The sequence below is a fragment of the Herpailurus yagouaroundi genome, unplaced genomic scaffold (genome assembly GCF_014898765.1).
Source record: "Herpailurus yagouaroundi ecotype Mexico unplaced genomic scaffold, PumYag 181, whole genome shotgun sequence".
In the NCBI taxonomy this organism is placed as follows: Eukaryota; Metazoa; Chordata; class Mammalia; order Carnivora; family Felidae; genus Herpailurus; species Herpailurus yagouaroundi.
The window spans coordinates 27,875,084-27,892,152 of NW_024412412.1; the positions used below are offsets into that span (position 1 = coordinate 27,875,084).

At 43.1% G+C, this 17,069-nt stretch overlaps 1 protein-coding gene across 5 annotated transcripts in view; it reads left to right on the forward strand.

Moving 5' to 3' along the window:
- Positions 1 to 17,069, forward strand: part of RBPMS (RNA binding protein, mRNA processing factor) — a 177,488-nt gene that overhangs the window by 4,706 nt on the left and 155,713 nt on the right. Inside the window, exon 1 of one of the 5 annotated variants that reach the window (XR_005794989.1) lies at positions 180 to 218. The exons of the other annotated variants lie outside the window; for them this stretch is intronic. The gene's annotated coding sequence lies outside the window, so the exon portion shown is untranslated. Of the gene's footprint in view, positions 1 to 179; positions 219 to 17,069 lie in introns of those variants that run through there. 5 annotated transcript variants of the gene reach the window in all.

The window sequence follows — 17,069 nt, forward strand, 5'->3', positions numbered from 1 at the left end:
TTGATAGGGTAGAGATTTGATAGGGTAGAGATTTGATAGGGTAGAGAGATGATTTTCATAGGCTCAGGGTAATTTGTGCTTCGAGGACAGTGTTCAGTGTTGGTGATGGTGCAGTAAGTGGGCACGTGTGGATTTGCAGCAGTGATACAAACCCAGGCAGCTTTCTGGAGGACTTTGGTGTTCCATGTCAAAATATGTTCATCAATTTGTTACTTACGGTAGGGAACATTCTTAAAGATTCTTCTATGTCTTATCCAAGGAGATTGCTAAGTAAGTCACGGTATAATTTCTGAAAGAGAATATTAGGTAGCCATGAAAAGCAATGTTTTTAAAGAATATATATGTATATGCAGATTTATTTATTTATTTATTTATTTATTTATTTATTTGGTGGCTCAAAGCAACAAGTGCATTCTTACAGTTCTAGTGGCCAGAAATGTGGAATTAGTTTGTCCGCATTGCCACACTCCCTCTGAAGGCAGTATGGGAGAAACTGTCTTTTTCTTCCAGCTTCTGACTACATTTTAATTTTTTTTTTTTTTGTTTTAAGTAGGCTTCATGCCCAACGTGGAGCCCAATGCTAGGCTTGAACTCGAAACCCTGAGATCCCGATGCTTAACCAACTGAGCTACCCAGGGCGCCCTATGTGATGCCAATTCTTAAATAAACCCCCCCCAAAACCCTGAATAGGTAAAAAACATAATGCAATAAAAATTATCTGGTGGATCGCAGATAATCTTTATTTACTTGCCAGTGCTTTTCTGTGCTTTCTAGACTTTCTAAAATGAACATGTGAATGAAATTGCAACAAAACAACAAAAAACAAATGTCTTTTTCGTTGACTATTTTGTTAAATTTTTTTGCCATATCTGTAGGTGTCACAAAACCGTTTTGTTTTGCTCACAAGTCTTGCTGCAGGAACCCAGACTCTTCTTTTCCTTGTAGCCTTTCTTTGTAGTATTTATCTCCCTCATTCCTTTTATCCTGGCTCATTTTAGTGATGTTTAGCTGCTCTCCTTGTTCTAACATGCTGTCTTAATCTGTCCTTCTGTACTGCTCGGTCCTCTGATGGGTCCTTCGGCACTGGTCTGTTCTCTATATAGCAGAGTCCAAACTTGACATTCAGGATTGCCCTAATGTACCCCTGTGCTCCATAAACTATTTGCTTCAGCCATCTTTTCCCTCTTGATCTAGCCTGAGCTGCTTTCAAGGCAGGAGCCAAGTTTCAGCCTACATTGTGCAGGCTACCATCACCTGAATGTTCCATTCCAAAGAAATGGTTTTCTCCATTCCAGTAGGAGTTACTTTGTTCTCTTCATTTAACTCCTGGATCGTTACCTGTTTCCATGTAACTTTTTAAAAAAGATCGATGCCATCTTATCACAGTATTCCCAGCACTCAGCACCTACCAAAAGATCGTACCCCAGTACCAGTAAATACCACACACAATACTTACACGTATATGCATATATGATTTTTTTTTTAAATTTTTTTTTTAACGTTTATTTATTTTTGAGACAGAGGGAGACAGAGCATGAATGGGGGAGGGTCAGAGAGAGGGAGACACAGAATCTGAAACAGGCTCCAGGCTCTGAGCGGTCAGCACAGAGCCCGACGCAGGGCTCGAACTCACGGACCGTGAGATCGTGACCTGAGCCGAAGTCGGCCGCTCAACCGACTGAGCCACCCAGGCGCCCCTATGATTCTTTATAAACACATAGTTTACAAACGTGAAATATCCTCATTGGTAGGGTTGGTGATGATAACTGTGTATAGGTGAGCTGTTAATAAGCAGCCACACGTTTAGTACTGAGGTCCGTTGCCTACTGGGGATTTAGGGAAGTTGTGGATGGAGCAGCTGGCAAATTACCTATCTCCACCTGCCGTCCACAGTCTCCACTGGAGTGCACAGGTGAGCGTGCCTGGTACATGTGACAGCCTCCGCGGGCCTGCTCATTCTGGGGTGCGTTTGGGTTTTCACCATTAGCATTTGGTTTGTGCGGTGAAACTCAAGTTGACCTTTTGGACGCAGACTTCTGGAAGCTTTGGTTAGGTGCAAGAGCACGGAGCTCCCGGTGTTCCCAAACAAGCCTGCTCTGTGTGACAGCCACTTTGGAATGTTTGTGTTCAGTTTCATTTGGCACCTTAGTGTCTGCCTGGGGGAAGGGGAAAGGGAATGCAAATGTTCCTCTTGAACAGTGCTTGCTTTGGTCAAAGAAAAAACTTCAGAAGGAATGAGGGGAATGAACCTTACTAATAGCTAGAGCAAAAGTGGCTGCATGGCTCAGTGGGCTTGAGGCCAGCTAGGAGCAGGTATTTAAATTGATGCTGTTGAGAGGAGGATGTCCTCCCTTGATGGGGATGAGTTGATCAGATATGTGGGGATAACTTGGGTAACGACTCCTTGCACTTACATCCCTGTCTTCAGAGAGTACTGGGAGAATATTTGAAACCCCGGCAGTGCATTGGGATAGGGCAAGACTGCATCCTGGCGGAGGGTTGCAGGTTTGAGCTAATCACAGTGAAGTTGCCTGGTTTGTCTTTTTTTTTTTGCTGATACAAAAATACTGGAATATTTGATTTTTTTGAAATTCTCAGAAATCTTTTTAATGTATTCACGCAGGAAATCATAATTGCTGACTTCTGCATTATTTACCAGGTACTGGCCACTTTATACACACTACATTATTTTACCCTCCTGGTGAGCTGGGGGAGGTGGTATGATGGTGGTGAAGGTCTTTTTATGGGGAGGGGACTCTAAGTGCAGGTTCTGAGGGGCCAGGGGCTAGGAGAGGGCCAGGAGCTCGGCTGCTCCAGGGTGTGGTGGAAATGGTGACCCTGTGTAAACAGGTAGAACGAAGCATGGGGTTCACATGGAGTGAGAGTTGGGAACACAGTGAACCCTGCAAGGAAAAGAGGGTGGAGGGGTTGTGTCAGGTGACATTTGAGCTCAGATTCTCAAGAATTTGCCACGAGGAAGGGGTTGAGACTGTGGGGGGGAGATTGGCCTGTATGAAGACACAGAGGCTTAAAAGAACTTTTGGGGGGAGCAAACAAGGCATGTCAGGGAGAGGAATGGAAGTTAAGGATGAAGCTGGAGGCAGGGGAGGCTTTGGTGGGAGAGAAGGTGGAGGAGCTGGCCTTCCAGGCCAGGACATCGAATCCACTCAGTGATTGGAGTTGCCCTGTGGTGTAGCAGGGACCTGGCATTCTGGGACTTCACAGTGGCAAAGCAGCTGCAACAGGTTTGGGAAGAGGCTGGTACTTTAAGAGTCCTAGTCTCGAGTTGGTGGCTGACAGTGGTGATTCAGCCTGAGGTGTTCAGAGGCCTCAGTTAACTGTCAGCAGAGGGAAGACTGGGAGTTTCATTCGGGAAGCCTCTTGAGTTTCTCTTTTGGACCACCTTGGACCCCCAGCTAAATGGTGGTTGTATTTGTTGAAACAGCAGATTGAGGGGTTGACAGGTGGGGAGAAGGAAGAAAAGGCCATGAGGAGGTGAACATGGGTTTGAGATGCAGAGGAGAGGTCTGTTCTCGACAATTTTCAGAACAGTTCGAGTACATGGCCGGTAATTGAAAAGGTGGGTGACGAGAATGAGCACCTGGAAAACTGGAGAGGTGGGGGACTCTGGTTCCTGGGGAACCTCGTAAGGGTGGGCAACAACAGAGAAAGTTGACTTAACACTCAAAAGGTATATAAAAACAAAACAAAAAATTTGGAGGGAGGGGAGCTGGAAATTTGCAGGAAAAATTGAAGCAAAATATTTTAAAGCACTTTTAGGGACGTAAAAGTGCATTCTGTATCTGCCTAGGTTATAACATAATAGTGTTCAGCGTGCTTATCCATTCGAAAACCTGAGTGTGGGAAGGGAGCTTAGAAAAACCTAGGCATATATAGTATTTCCCATACACTTTTTTGTTGTTGTTTTGGCTTTCATCACTTGTCTCTGGAAATTGTTTTCCTCTACAGTTTGCATTAATTCCGGGACTTTGACTCCTCCAACTTTTCTTTTTCCAACCCTGTGCCTCGACTAGAGGGGAAAATCAAGCTACCCTAAGATTTGTAGATGGGTTTGGGACTGATAAAGATGCTTGTGTTTTTGTAAGAAAAAATTTCCTCAAGTTTTTTTTTTTTTTTTTTTTTTTTTTTTGGCGGAGGGGGGAATTTATTCGGGTAGGGAGTAAGATGAGCCTTTTGGCAGATCCTTGAACTCCCCTCTTCTCTGGGTCATATTTTCTACTGATTCATTTAGTGCTTTCCTAAAAGTCTGCTGCCCTTGCTGCTCACTTGGAGAAAGTGTCCACCCTTGAAGAAAGAAAGGTGGTCTAGGAATTTTAAGAAAAACAACCACCTGCGTTTGTATTTCCCATAGGTTTTAACCCTGCTGCACCCATTATGATGCACGTTAATGTAGAATGCTGGAGGAAACAAGGAAATAGCCGTAATAAATGCCAGTCACACCAGGAAGATAGTTCCAAATTCCAGGGTGTAATACAGTATTGTTACACAAATTTAAAATGCAGAAGGAATGCTGAAGCAGCCTACTTCAGTCCTGTGGGCCCCTGCGATTTTGCAAAGGTATGAGAAATCTGGGAGTCTGAAAATTGAGGTACATCTCACCCATCCATGCAAGTAAGAGACCAGTTTGTACCCTCAACTCCTTTGTTTCTCCTGAGTCGATTTTTAAATGATGTTCCCCTGCTCTTCCTGACTCCTTAGGTCTGCAGGTAGGTGGCCAACGTTATCCTAAGAGAAAGCCTAGAGATTTAAAAAAAAAAAAAATGGCTTTGCTTGAATCCACAGGATTCTGTTTTGTGAGAATTTCTCTCCTGCCCACCTATAGGATGGGCAGTGGAGGCCTCCTGGGAGAAGGCACAGCACAGAAAGTGCTACCTTATTACAGAAGTACCAGAATTTCCATTGTGCGCAGAGGGGAAGTGCTACAAAAGTGTAATTACTTTACCCAGCATGTGTGATTTACAGGACTTAAAAATGTGTGAGTTTCCAAAGAGGCATCTGTTTTTAAATACTGTATCCCTCTAAGCCAACAGGATGTGTTTGGGGGGTGGATAAGGGGTCTCTGTCTCTCTCACACTTTGACGCGCACGCATGCACACTTCCGTCCTGTGCCTGCTCAGGGATGCTGGGTGACTGGAGACTGTAAACGTTGGTGATTACTTCTCCTCAGGGCCTTGCTTATCAACAGAAGGGAATACCTGAAGTACTGGAGTCCGGTAGGCCGCTTACCAGGCCAAGTCACTGGTCTGATTCCGCCTTTCCCCCCTCCACTCTAAGCCCCATTCTTTCTCTTCCAGAGCCTCCTAGCCCTTTCCCAGTGATGAGCAAAGGAGCTGTTAGAGCTAACGAACATGGAGATCATTTTTGTTGCAAAAATTTCCTTTTCCGTCTTAATAGGTGTAAGAAAATTGGCCAGTTGATCAGGTGCATATCCAAAGATAATCAAACTTGTAAAAGCCTGAATGGATTTTTTGCACATTAAGCATTTATGGAGTCATGTCTACTGTTTTTAAGTGCTGTACTTGAACAAACCAAATGAGGTGTTATCATCCCATGGTTTAGGAATAAGAAACTGAGGCTCTTGAGAGATTAAGTAATTTGTCTGAAGTTTTACTGCCAGTGGGTAAGAGCTTAAAATTTTTCCAGTGGTGCACGAGGTTCATGTGATCTGGGCCCTGCTGGTTTCTGACCTCATCTACCAGGAATCACAGACTCATTCATTATGCTTCAGCTGCTTGGGCCTTATTTAGTTATCTCCTACTTGCCAAACTTGTTCCTGCCTCAGGGCCTTTGTGCGTGCTATCCTGTCTGCCTGAAAAACCCCTGCATTCAGATATTTATGAGGCAGCAGCATCCTTGTCATTCATGGAGATCTCAGTTCAGATGTTACCCAGAGAAGTCTTTTGATCTCTAAGTTTAAAGTACCCACATTCCCAATCACTATCCTATCCCTCTTTTATTTTCCAGCTAATTTTTATTCACTGTTACTACCTTATGTACTTGTCTTCTACCCCTGGAATGTTACTCCTAGGCAGCAGGGAGCTCTGTCTTGTTAAGGCTGTAACTCTCAATGTCTATGACAATGCCTGGAACTGCCCAATAAATTTGTTAAATGACTGGAATATGAATGAATCAGTCAAACTTGAGGCCTGTGCAATGTATCACGTAGTCCTAAACGTTTTCCAGCAGTTTTGAATTACATTTTAATTATTACTACCTTCAGGATCATTTCTGGATGCCTATCCCCACTTAATTATATCAGAAAGTCAGCACCTGCTTTTAAGCCAGAAATTTATAAAGTTTTTATTTTAATTCCAGCTAGTTAACAGTCTTATATTAGTTTCTAAGCCAGAAATTTTAGATGGTAAGTGATTAGGTCCTTGGTGGGGGGTACTACGTAGCAGTTTTGCACACATAAAGGAATCCTTGCCTTTGTCCAGTTAGAATGGAAACCTAGCACCTAATTCCATAGACCTAGGAGTGAGATGTGGGCCTCACATGGGGTGATAAGTAAAAGTAGGGCAGGATGAATTGGATTCCCGTTCCGCAGTTGTCTGTGGGGTTGTTAAGGGTTACTGTTAATAACCCAGGTGGAATTGATCTGGAGATAGACTTAGCACTTGGTCCTTTGATTTAGTCTAGCCCCAAGCTCAATATGCTTTCCTCCTTTTGCCTACAAAGGGCATAGCTCAGGATAACACAGGCTTTAGCTGGACGAATCCAGCCTTTAAGCACCTGTATGGGTTGCCATGAGGGACAGCCTAATCTGGGCTTTGTGAACCTGTATGGAGGAGGCAACCTGGAAACACAATTTCTACCTACTTGGCAGCCTTACGGACTCAAAACTGTTTTTTACTCACCGTAAAGCAGAACAGATGACATTTCAGGAAGAAAAAAATGTAAGCCATCATTACTTTGGTCATCAGACCGCCTGTTAATTGAGCATACTAATGCACTGATGAAAATGCAGGCCGTTGGATTTATCCCCATTTATGGCATTTGTGTCCTAATGCTTGACCTTGAAAAACTTTCTTAAATTTAACCATCATCTATGGTCTATTGGTCTTAGAGACAATGGTATATAAATACTCTTATTAGTTCTTGACCAAATCGATACTTTACTTTTTTTTTTAATTAAAAAATTTTTTTTATTTGCTGAGGGACCTAGGACAAGTCTTTAAGCTGCTTGCGTAGACATTTAAACTCCTTTCCTCAGCTAAATTTTGGGGATAGGACAGATAACGCCTGCCGTGCCTGAGAAGAATCGTAACTCCACTCCAGTGTCTCTGCTTCGTTCCCCTTCTGTTTCTGAATCCTGGTATAGAATGCTGTTGTTGGGGGCTTGCTAGCCCAGTTCCATCGGGGTTGGGGAGGGGGGGGGGAGGTGGTTTTAAGCCTGAAATTTTGTTTTGCTTTGTTGTTGTTTTTTACTAAGAAAGTCAGTGCTTCCCCTTGAGAAATGGGTGGGAGTTTCTGGGTGTGAGCTAACGGCAGGAAATGACCCTCTCTAAACAAAAGGACTTTTTAAGGCCCATCCTGAGTCTTTGTGTTTTGAGGAGGGGTTATGCAGAAAACCTGAGCTAGGAAATGAATCTCTGCTTGAGCCATCCTCATGGGGGAGGGGCGGAAGGAGAAGATCCCTTGCCTGCTTGCCCTCCCAAGTGTCCCAGGTGCCAGGCAGTACCTGCTCTGAGTGCCAGAGCAGTTTAAGAGTAGGGCCTGGTGGGGCGCCTGGGTGGCGCAGTCGGTTAAGCGTCCGACTTCAGCCAGGTCACGATCTCGCGGTCCGTGAGTTCGAGCCCCGCGTCGGGCTCTGGGCTGATGGCTCAGAGCCTGGACCCTGTTTCCAATTCTGTGTCTCCCTCTCTCTCTGCCCCTCCCCCGTTCATGCTCTGTCTCTCTCTGTCCCAAAAATAAATAAAAAACGTTGAAAAAAAAAATTAAAAAAAAAAAAAAGAGCAGGGCCTGGTGTGGCTCTTTGGGATAGTGTGGCTTCATACCTCCAAGAGGCAAGAAGGGATCAGGTTAGGCAGAATTACACGCAGTGTGACATTCACCTTTAATCTGGACTCTTGAAAAACCACCACCAGCAAAATGCAGAAAGAGAATGAGGAAAGGGGGAGAAACAATTTTTGTATGATCTACGTCTCCGTAACTAAAAGCAGGTTTATAAATAAAGATTTGAATTACTGTGTTAACTGTTCGCATTTTTCTAAGTCTGAAGGGATGACGCAGTAATAGCTAGTGACTTCTGCCTCTTGACTAATAGGGGATTTGTAATCATTGCTGCATTAGATGGCGGGGCCCATGTGAAGAAACGTGGGGCCTTGCCCCTGTTTTGGAATGCTCCCTCACCTAGCTTTAAAGTGACTGCTCATTAGATCACGATTTGTACAGCAGGATCCTGGATTTTTATTGCTAACGAAGTAGTTATGTCTTATCAAAATTATTTTGCTTTTACAAATTCTTGCTGACTTGTTGCAGTGAACTTCTTTTCCAGGCGTACCATTGTTTTTTTTCCAGGAATATAAATCTTCCCACTAATAATTAGAAACACACACTTTGTTGAAAATGGTTTTGTGGTTTAGTTTTCAGAACACTTGAAAACGACAGACACATCTTTTCAAAATTTTTTTTCAACGTTTATTTATTTTTGGGACAGAGAGAGACAGAGCATGAACGGGGGAGGGGCAGAGAGAGAGGGAGAGACAGAATCGGAAACAGGCTCCAGGCTCCGAGCCATCAGCCCAGTGCCCGACGCGGGGCTCGAACTCACGGACCGCGAGATCGTGACCTGGCTGAAGTCGGACGCCCAACCGACTGCGCCACCCAGGCGCCCCCAGACACATCTTTTCAAAGAACATTGTTTGTACATCACTATTTTGGGGCTTTATATTTTTAACTATATTTTTAGAAAGGCCTGCTGATGTATTTGGTGGGTACTGGTGTGCTAAGGGTAGAGAGATGGTTCACAGCACCCGATAACTTAGTGGAACAGCAGAGAGAAGGTTCAAGCTGCTCCTCTGATCCCTGTGTGAAAGGGCTTTGTTCATGTAGTAAATGTGTTGGAACACTGTATCTTAATTATGAATTAAGGGGTGTAGTATCGTTTAAAACAGACCTGATTGTTGTAAATTCCAGGGCTTACAGGGAAGAATTATTCTCATGGAGAATTCCAGGCTGAGGTGTTGGTAGGTTTTCTCATTTTCTTAATACGTAAACTTTTGAGAAAGGTTACTGTTGTAGTGTTACTCATTTACAGATGTGGAGATCTGCACTGACTTAGATTCTTTTGGAGGCTTAAGTACAATATACATTTGGCATATGTTTTTCATTTTTAAAGTATCTGCTATTTTCCAGTTATCTATGGTACCATCACTTGTATTTCTACAAAGAAAAGATAAAACTACCAGTGATCATCTACCCCTCTCCCTTTAAGCTGCTTATAACTATGCAACACAGGGCACTGGAATTCTTTGCCTTGAGAACTGTTTCTGCATCAACCTTCCAAGCATGGTGACTGATACTAAACATTCCCAAGCTGGCATACTTTACATAGGTTAGTTCTTAGTTTAGATGGATTCCTCAGGAGTGGAGTGTATCTGATTTTACTGGGTGAAGGAACAGCTTTTTCTGTAACTCTTCCCATTCCTGCAACCTTGAAGCAAAGTGAAAATGGCCTGATCCAGGGATGTTTGTGCATTCTCTCCGTGTTCTTGGATGATCAAAGGGAAGTGTCTTGCCCTCTGCAAGACCAGCATCTGTTGCCATTTGGTCATAGTGCACCCAGCCTGCTGACTCTGTATCTTAAAAACAAAAACAAAAGTCAGTGGGGAGGGAGCAGCCTCAGAAATGCTTATGGGCTTTGGAATATTGTGAGTTTCCGATTTGGGCAAATAGGCAAATACATATTTGGGAAGTTTTAACTAGCAACTGTCCCTTTCCTCTCCATTCCAAAAGCTCTACAGGCCTTTAATCAACATGAAAATTGCTTTTTTATATCTTTTGTGGTATATCATGGGTCATGGTTATGCAGAGAAATCTATTGGTGTGAGCTTATCCCGAAGTCAACAATAAAAGTGTTGTTTTCCTTATTCCTTAATAAAGGTAGCCCAGGCAAAGCTTGGATAGTCCTCTGTACAGGAGACCCAGGCATAGAAATCCATAAGTGTGGGGGTGCCTGAGTGGCCCAATCTGTTGAGTTACTGACTTTGGCTCAGGTCCTGATCTCCTAGGTTTTGGGTTCGAGCCCCACGTTGGGCCCTGTGCTGACCATGTAGAGCCTGCTTGGGATTCTCTCTCTGTCCTGCTTGCTCTTTCCTCTCTTTCTCTCTCTCAAATAAACAAACTTAAAGAAAAAATCCATTAATGTGACCTTCCACTCATTCCAGTGCTCTCTTGAAATCTCTCCATAAAACTAATATGCATTAGATTTTCCAAACTGAAATTGCAATCCTGTTCCCTTGGAAAGACTGCTGTAAATACGTCCCCTTCCTACCCATTGCTAATGGATTAATTTTCAGAGGAAATGTTTCCTATAGGGACGGGATAAAGAGTAAGTGTATTGTTCCTTGTAAAGTCCTGAGGTGGTTTGTCTTTGTTGGGAGCACTAGGATATTAATGTAATTTTTTGTCGCTGTGTTGGAGATTTGTAGTACTCACTTCTGCAGCACTGGGCCACAGCATAGCTTCAGTGTACGACAGAGATTTCCTCCTGGGATATTTTTGCATATTTTAAATCCTGTTATGCACTTAATTCGCCCAGTCGGTTCCCCCAACGTTCCTCAAAGGAAGGGTAGTAATGTATTGCTTCTATTTTAGAGATTAAAATAAAATAATGGTAATGAATCCATTGGATTTTTAATTTATTTGGTTTTTAGGATTGAGCTTCTTTCTAAGATTCCTAAGCCAATTTGTTCACCTAATTGGATCACATTGTGTCCCAAGTTTCTTTTCATTTTTTTCTTACCGGAGAATAAATCTCACCCACATTATCCCCTCCTCTCCTTCCCCCACCCTCAGCAAACGCAGGTAAAGAAACAACAATAACAACAAACTAATTCCTTTCTCCACAACTAGTGTTAATATTTTAGTATGTATCTTTATGTCCTTTTTTCACTGTACAAGCACACTCCCCTCTATTTTAACAAAGATGAGATCATACTATGAAAGTGTTTACATTCAATTTTTTTTGAAACTTCGCATTATGTCATGAACATCTTTGCGTGCCAGTGGGTACATTTCTTATGCCTCGTTTTTTGTTTTTTTTTTTTTTTCCTGCTGCCTCATTTTTAATTTTTCATACTATGCCATAAGGATGTGCCTTAATATATTTTACCTACTCCTTATTGAGCCTGGAGCTTGTTTCCAGCTTTGTGATATAAACAGTGCTGTACAGCCTCCTAGCTAAGTCTGTGGGTGCACCCTTCGTGATTTCCTAAGCTTAAACTCTTAGAACTGGAATTTCTGGGTCAAAGGGCATGCATTCTTTTTAAGACACTTGATGTTTATTGCCAAATCTCAGAAAGCTTGTACTAATTTATACTCCCACCAAGACTATCAGCAGGCCCCTTTTTCCTGCATCCCCTGCCCCTGAAGTTTTTAAATGTTTCGACGGGGCGCCTGGGTGGCGCAGTCGGTTAAGCGTCCGACTTCAGCCAGGTCACGATCTCACGGTCCGTGAGTTCGAGCCCCGCGTCAGGCTCTGGGCTGATGGCTCAGAGCCTGGAGCCTGCTTCCGATTCTGTGTCTCCCTCTCTCTCTGCCCCTCCCCCGTTCATGCTCTGTCTCTCTCTGTCCCAAAAATAAATAAATGTTAAATGTTTCGAAAGTTGCTTCTCTACAGTGGAGTTTTTCCATGTTTGTGTTGTGTGATTCGTAATTAATATTCCAGTCTGATCTGTACTTAGATATTACATACTGATTTTAACAGCAACAAAAAACCCCACCCCATTTTGAGACCTCTCCCAATTGTTTCTCGTACAGCTGTACGCACTAAAAGGCTTCATTTCTGGAGCTGTCCTTCTTGAGTTCAGTTGAACACATTGAAAAGTGTTGACTTTGTGATCTTTGTGTATTAGGTCGTTGATCTGTATTGCTGGCTATAAACTTCATGGCTAGAGATGAGGCCAGTTCTACAGGTGTTGTTCTGTGTGCATGTACATAGAATTTCACTGAATCACTCCCGACATTTTTCAGGTGAACCACTAACACTGCCAGTTAAAAACTGAATTGTAAAATGCATCTCGTTTTCAGAGATGTTATGCCATGGAAACCCTGTGCCTCAGAACTGGTAGATTTGACCTATCTCTGCTTTTCTGGTCACATTGTGGGGGTGCTCTTGAGGATAGAGATACTCTTGGACACACCGGTCAGTTTGACAGAAGTTTTGGAGGACAGCTAACTGAGGACATCCGTGGAAGGAGCTTTTTTATAAAGTTAAAACCGTGCCTTTTATTAGGTGTGGATGGAATGTGCAGCGCACCTACTAGCTTGAATGTTTTCCTCCTTTCTAACTTGAGAGTCTGAAGCTCCAGTGTCGAAGTTACTTCAAGTATTCCTCGGTCCAAGTGGCCACTAGGGCACCTCATGTTCCCCACGGGGGTGGTTTTCACTTTGGGTGCCCACAGTGTAGCCAGAACCCCACACTATCTGAAGAGTGAAGCTAAGGTCTCCCTGTACAGGCAGGGCAATGTCAGCCCACAAGGCCTCTTTAATTGTTAACAGAACATTCCTGCAGAGCACACACCCTCCACAAAGCCTACACACATGTTCTTAGAGTGTGACTCTAGGAAACGAGCAGATGTAATGGAAACCTCAATCTTGACTCATCCTGACTCTTACATATGAATGGAATTTGCATCTCATTTAGCGTTGAATCTAACAGTCTTTCAGGGTAAATTCCCATGGAGGTCATGAAACACTGAATTTATATGCATGTAATGCCTTTCTCAAAGGAGCTGGAAAGTCTTTTGCAAATAAAAACGTGCCTTCTTTTCCTGGCGGCCTTGATTTCAGTTGACAGCTGGCGAAGGAGTCGGTGAAGGGAACATTGTTCAGTGAAGAGGTTCATCTCCCCTGGGGTACAGTCATTAGTCCTGGCTGAAGACAGGCCTTGAACCCAGCGTTGTGTTGGCCGTTCGGTGGGGATGTAGAGGTGGTTACCGAAAAGCAGTTTTCCTGCCGACTTCCTTTCCTACTTGGAAAGGCCTAGTCAACACAGAAAACAATGGGAAAATAATACGAGTTCCTATATAAATTGACAAGTTGCGTAATACAGACCGGGCTTAGAAATTCAAAGAGATCAGTGTGGATTAGAGTAAAACAAGCTTTGTGGAAGAAGGAGCTGAGCCTTGTTGACCTGGCAGGATTGAAATGGGTAGAAATGGGCACTGGGGTAGGAATTACTATCATATATGTATATGGAGGTGGGAACGAACGTGGGTGTATTTATATGGCAAGGAGAAACCTTATTGGCTGTTAATTTTTGATGAATAAACAAGAAAATGATAAAGATCAGGATATTATAAAGAACTTGTATTTGTCAGTTATCCTTGGCTTCCCCAACTGGGTCTGTTCCATAGATGATAGATCTACAACCTGCAGAACCCAATGCCAATATCGTAAGTCTTTTTTTTTCCCCCCCCCACTAGGCTTACAATAGACTGTTCAGATTAGCATCTGGAAAAATAAAGCGTTTTCCTCTTTGACTATTCTCCCTTTCACTTCCTTGATGCAGCTATTTACTCCGTGACCATACTTGTTTGCGTCTTCCTGCTGCTATTCTGGATAGGATAGCATGGCTGTTTATCCGTCACAGTGTCTCTTGGCTTTAGAAACCAAATGTAGAATTCCTAGGTGAGTCATTCCAAAGATACTGACCTCCTGCAGTATTGAACCCTGGTGATACAGTGGGCAGCAGACAGACATTGTCCTTGACCTTCCTGGAACTTTTCTGTGTAGTGGGGAAGTGTGTATTGTGCAAATAAAAGCACAAGTCAGTATAGATTCACAAATTGATAAGTGCTGTAAAGCATAGCTCCGGGCTCCTGGGTGGCTCGGTTAAGTGTCTGACTTCAGCTCAGGTCATGGTCTCACAGTTCATGGGTTTGAGCCCCACATCGGGCTCTGTGCTGACAGCTCAGATCCTGGAGCCTGCTTCCGATTCTGTGTCTCCCTCTCTTTCCACCCCTTCCCCGCTCATGCTCTGTCTCTATCTCTCAAAAATAAATAAATGTTAAAAAAAAAAAATTAAAAAATATAGCCGATGTGAGAAAATTGGGTAACCAGGGGATCTTGTTTACTTTGTTCTAGACCTTGCTTACATTGCTTCTTGTATTTAGTTCTTAACTCTTATCATGTGGATACCAACCACCATTATTTCTGATGTACAGGTGAGGACCTGAGGCTCAGAGAGAGGTGAATAACTTGGTCTAAGTCACTAATAAATACCAAAGCCTGAATTTGAACCAATAGCAGTACAAAAATCTGTCCTCTTATGCTGAACTTCATTGCCAGTCTGGAAGGAATATTCTTCAGAGAAGTATATTCCAAAGAGATCAAGGGGTCTCTTGAACCTAGTGCCTCTTAGGATTCTGCTTTCACAGAGGAATTTGAGATACAGGACTTGCCCAAATCCTCAGTGATCAGTAATGTGGCAACTTCTTTTCCAGTAGGTGAGTCACCAAGTTATACATAGCATCTCTAGTTCCCGAAAATCTGGGTTGCCGTGGACTTCACGCTGTAGTCTGCTCTTTTCCATCTTTTCCATCCCCTGGTCTGGACTCCGAATTACACCCCTAGCCTCCATTGCCTTTCTCACATCCCTAGTCCATTCGACACTCATGGCAGATGATTCTTCCAAATGTGTTACTCCCGTAAATCAGCCAGCATCTGAAAACATTTGCAGATTCCTTGATCAAAAGGGTCTAATGTATATGAAAGTGCTCTGAAGACTGGAGAGCACTGGCTATTTTTTGTTGTTGTTGTCCTTAGCGGATAAGATCCAGATTTCTTGCGCTGACATTCAAAGCTCCCCGTGCTCAGGCCCTTCTCTGCATTTCCAAACTTGTCTGCTCTCTGTCCTTGTGCACAGTCTCCTCAGCCTCTAGACCAGCAGCTAGTCTAGTGTTCTTTCTTTTAATAACTTTGTTGAGGTACAATTCACAGCTTAAAATGCACCCTTAATTCAGTAATTTTTGGTGTGTTCAGAGTTGTATAACCATCATGACTCTAATCTTAGGACATTTTTGTTCCCCTCACTCAAGGGGGAAAAAAAAAAAACCCCAAACACCCAAACCTGTGTTCATTAACCCTGCCTCCCAGCTCCTGGCAGCTGCAAATCTGCTTTTTGTCTCCATGGATTTGCCTATTTATGGACATTTTATACAGATAGAATAATACAGTGGGTGGCCTTTTGTGTCTCACTTATTTCACTTAGCATGATATTTTAGGGTTCATCCATGTTGTAGCATGAATTGGCACTTTGTTCTTTTTTTTTTTTTTAAAGACCTCTCTGTGCCCTATGGGCTTAAACTCATGTCCCAGAGATCAGGAGTTACCTGCTCTACTGGCTGAGCAAGCCAGGCGCCTCGAGTACTTTGTTCCTTTTTATGGCTGAATAGCATTTCCTTTGCATGGATCTATACCACATTTTGTTCATTCATTCATTCAGTTGATGAACTTTTAAGTTGTTGCCATCTTTTGGGTGCTGTGTTCTTACAAAGGTGTTCTATCTCCAAGTCCCTGATCCTCTGGTGGCTAGAATGCACTCTTCTGTCCTCTCCGTGCACTTACTTTTTTTTCCTTCCAGGCTTACCCTGTGGTTTTCCCTTCCATAGGACGATTATGTCAGTCTCTGACTTAGCTACTGAATGTGCTACCTAGTATATGTACTTATGTCCTTTCCTGCTTATCTATGTATGTTTGGATGTTGAGCTAATTTTTTTTTTTTAAGACTATTCAGCAAATACATATTGAGCACCGGCTTTGTGCTGGACACACAGTAGGCAGTGGGGGATAATCAATGGACAAAACTAAGGGTCTTGCTATTGTGGAGACTTGAGATTCTAGCAGAGATTACATTCTAGGTGATTTTAAAAATGTATACACATATATAAAATTCTACTCTTGTATACTTCCAGCACCTGATCACAAGATATTATATGGTGTAGATTGTCAGGAAACTTTATTTGATAACAATTACATTGCAATTTTCTTAATAGAATTATCAAGGCCACTTAATCCCCTCCAACCTGTATAGATAGTGGTCTTATTTCTTACAGGCACTATAATCACAGTTGCCAAATTTATTCGTGAAAGTAAAGAGATGGATGTCAAGTGTCCCCTTTGGAGGATGGAAACCAGCTTGGGGAAAGCAAGTCTCCTATCCTCTTGACATGCCATGTCTTTACTCCTTGCTTGTATCTTCTCCTAGGCTGTTCAAGTAGGAGTCTTAATTAGTGTATTTTAAAAAATTTATTCATTTATTTTGGGGGGGTGCAGAAAAGCCCAAGCAGGCTCTGCACTGTCAGCTCATAGCCCCATGTAGGGCTCAAACTCCAGAACCTTGAGATCATGACCTGAGCTGAAACCAACAATCAGATGCTTAGCAGACTGAGCCACCCAAGTGCCCCAGGAGTCCCAGGAGTCTTAATTATTCTATGGATTGGAATCTTATGGAGACCCTGTGGGAGGTAGAGGAGAGAGGGTGGAGACTGTTCCTCACTGTCAAAGTTAAAATCTTCCTCTTCCTTCCTGTTCATTACTAGGAAAGCATTTACTCCGTTCCTGACACAACTTGAGGCGTGCCTGGCCCTGAACGCAGCACCTAAGGAGAGCTGCTGGCTCCTTTACCCATTTGGGCATAATTAACTGTAGTCAGTCAGGTATCTATCTTCTCCTGTCTCTTGGAAATGATAGTAACTGGGCTCTCCCAGGATACTGTGAGAACTAACGAGTTAATATTTGTGGAGGCCTGTGGAAATGTTAAGTGCTCAGTGTTGTTCTTATCTTCTCCCTGAGCATGGTTGCCTTATAAGGCTGTCCACTGG